Consider the following 3195-nt stretch of genomic DNA (forward strand, 5'->3'; position numbering starts at 1 on the left):
CTACTACTAACATCTGCAGAAATACAAACCCCACTGAAATACGTGCACAAAAGCCTGACTGACTTTTGTCAGTTCTAAGATCCTGTTGCTGGATCAGATGGTTTGTTTTTGACCAAGCAGTGTATTTCTCTTGTTAGCACTGGGAACATGGAAAAAAAGGCAGAAGTGCTCAATATTTTCACAGCTTGTCGGTCTCATAACATACTGTCACAACATAATAACTTAAATATGTAAAAATAACTATATAACTTTTATAAAGATATTTTGTTTAATCAAAGTTACATACTGCATCTTTAGCTTTGCTGTTGAATGAATGTAGCAACGTATACATAACATACATAATAAAGAAATCTGACATTTAGAGGCCCAACTGCATGTGTTTCAAAAATAAAATTACACAACTAGAAGCAGTTTCATAATATGCCAAAGCTTTAGAAAACTTCAGTGGCAAAACTCGAGAACAAGGATAACCTTGTAGTTGAACAGTGGTTGAAATAAGGTAGGTGATACATAAAATTAGTTTAAAGTAAGGTTTCATTGCACTTCAGAAAGATTAGAGACTACAGCATTTTTGCGCCTAAACGTGCACGATGGGGTCTCATTACAATGCCTCCTCGACTAAAAACTTTTTCCACTGGTGCAGAGGAGGCAGGGACGGATAGCACTTTCAAAGCCAAATTGTGCCATTGAGGATATTTGGACTGGTTTTCTCCCCAGAAGGTAAGAGCATTGTCACTGTCACAGTCTGTTATATCAGTAAAGTATTCTGGACATAGGAGCTGTGCTTCTTATGTGCCTTGTAGCGTGACAGAAGTTGAGGGCATTTGGTTGGTGGTGAATCACTGGTTGGATCCACATTCATGGCTTCTGAGCACTTGTCATCTGTACTGTCCATCATGTTCTCCACCCCAAAGATCAATGTGTTTGAAAAACACAAACACAATGACTGTGTTAGTTTTCAAGAACTTTAAGTGTACAAAATAAGGTTTCTGACTAAAGTAAACAAATGAAAAGAAGACTACAAGTTCCACTTTATGATTTAAGTCTTTATGTGCTTCAAATTTGAAACATTTTAAGATTTATAATGTTGCAAATAAGACTGTTTTTCAGCAAAGAAAAATGCATACCAACCTGTCAGTGTCTTCTTAAGTTCATCTCTGAACTTCTTCACCGATGCTGCATTTCCTCCGTTGGTAACATCTAAATCCACCCAGCTTAAGCCAAACTGCGGATCCAGCATGGTAGCAAAGAAGTACACATCATGTTTAAAAGGTTCCTCTCTTCCGCTGTCTTTGGCCATGTTTTTTTTTTTTTAAAGATTCCAGAAAATCTTTTCACCAGAGACTGCTGGAGGGCTCTGACCAACGGCCGGCACTGCATTCGAGTCTCCTCCATCTTGAGGAGGTGTGTGTTCAAGTCCAGCACAGTTGGAACCACCATATTAATAGTCACTGATCTTTCCCCTTGGGTCAGCTCTGTTGCTTCAGCAAATGGAGAAAGGACTAAACATAGCTCCTTTAGCTGGTTCCATTCCCACGCAATAAACACCACATCCTCATAGTCTTTGTTGCACATTTCACTAAGTGATTTGTGTTCTAGAGTTGCCTGTACTTGCCTGTACTTGTTTAAATGTACTATTCGAATGAGTTGTATTTGCAGCTGGAACACTTTTATTGGTGCCAAATGCAGCCTCAAACTTATCTTTAAAATGCGAGCTGCTATGTAAAAGGGTTGCAAACTTTGACGTTTTTGCTATGGTGCGAGAAATGGTCTTGACCTCCTTCATACCATCATGCACAACTAACTGGAGAGAGTGCAAAGCAGGAAAGACGTTCACCAGATGACCATGGTAAGTCAATGTCTTCCTCTGAATTAATGTCCTCCCACAAGTGCTCTTCATCTAAATTATCCTCTTCACTCTCACTGTCATCAGATTGCTGTTGGGGCATGTGTACTTTGAAAGCACATTTCATATTGGCTGCATTGTCTGTTATGATATATCTAATTTTGTCACGAATACCATATTCCTCAGTGATCTCCTCAAAGGCAGACGCAATATGCTCTCCAGTATGCCTCCCTGTAAAACGCCTACAGTCCAGCAGGTAGGACTCAAGTGCATAGGAATCTTTAGATATGTAGCACACATGGGCAGTCACCCCAAGAAAGGAGAGTAGCCTGCGATCAGACCAGAGGTCAGTTGTTAATGATACAGACGACTGGGTCCTCAGTTTCTCACGAAAGTGAAATGACTGATATGGTATGAACCCTAGAGAGTGAACTGGTAAAAAGTTACTTATTGACCCGAAATTGTAAATGGTAACATAAAAATGTGGTCTCTAAAAATGTGGACTCTAAAATCTCTAAAATGTGCCTATATCCATACAAAGCAACTAATTGAGTAATTTCTCATAAGGTGAGACATATCACTTAGTCTCTTCACTCTCTGCTTATATCTGTACACTAGTTCCTACAGCCAAACAATGGAGCATCACCTCAGCATCTTATCTTCAATGTCAGGAGCTACATCCAGCTGACATGAACTAAGGTCAATGTAAGTTATTATTAGCTACATAGCTTTTTGTTGTCTGTCTTATAATTGTGTTTCGTGAGAAAAAAAATCAAACTTAGGAAAGAGTTGTTGCTACATGTCCAGTCAACTCAGTCTCTCAAGGTTAACTGCATTTGCTTACTTCCCTTAATAATGTTAATTGTAAGACCAATGCAATAAAATGCAACTTTTTAAACGTTAAGCAAATCACCTTTCAAAAAATAATAAATTTAGTGACAGTGGGGTTACTGATACCCACCAGCACAAGCCAGCACATGTTGACAGAACCATTACGTTATGTCATGGTTACGTTACAGGACGTAAACCATGACAACGTCACCTTATTATAGTTATTAATAAATATAGGTAAATTCAGTCTCCTCCTTCATGAGAAGTATTAGACAAGAACCCAAATATATTACAATTATCTATTCAGACTTTTATTTTTGCTCTGCTTTCCACCAATGTGCAATCCACTCATGAAGCCAACAGAAATATGGAGACATGTTCAGGAAAGCTATAATTGGAACAGCGTTGTCCATACATAAAACTAATCAACACTTCTTTAAATTAAATCAAATCAGTATGTCAGACATGTTGTCACAAACACTACTAGGTGACAATAACTTGTGCATCAAGCTAGGTGG

Source organism: Cyprinodon variegatus, unplaced genomic scaffold (assembly GCF_000732505.1).
Source record: "Cyprinodon variegatus isolate N-32 unplaced genomic scaffold, C_variegatus-1.0 Scaffold65, whole genome shotgun sequence".
NCBI classification, from domain to species: Eukaryota; Metazoa; Chordata; class Actinopteri; order Cyprinodontiformes; family Cyprinodontidae; genus Cyprinodon; species Cyprinodon variegatus.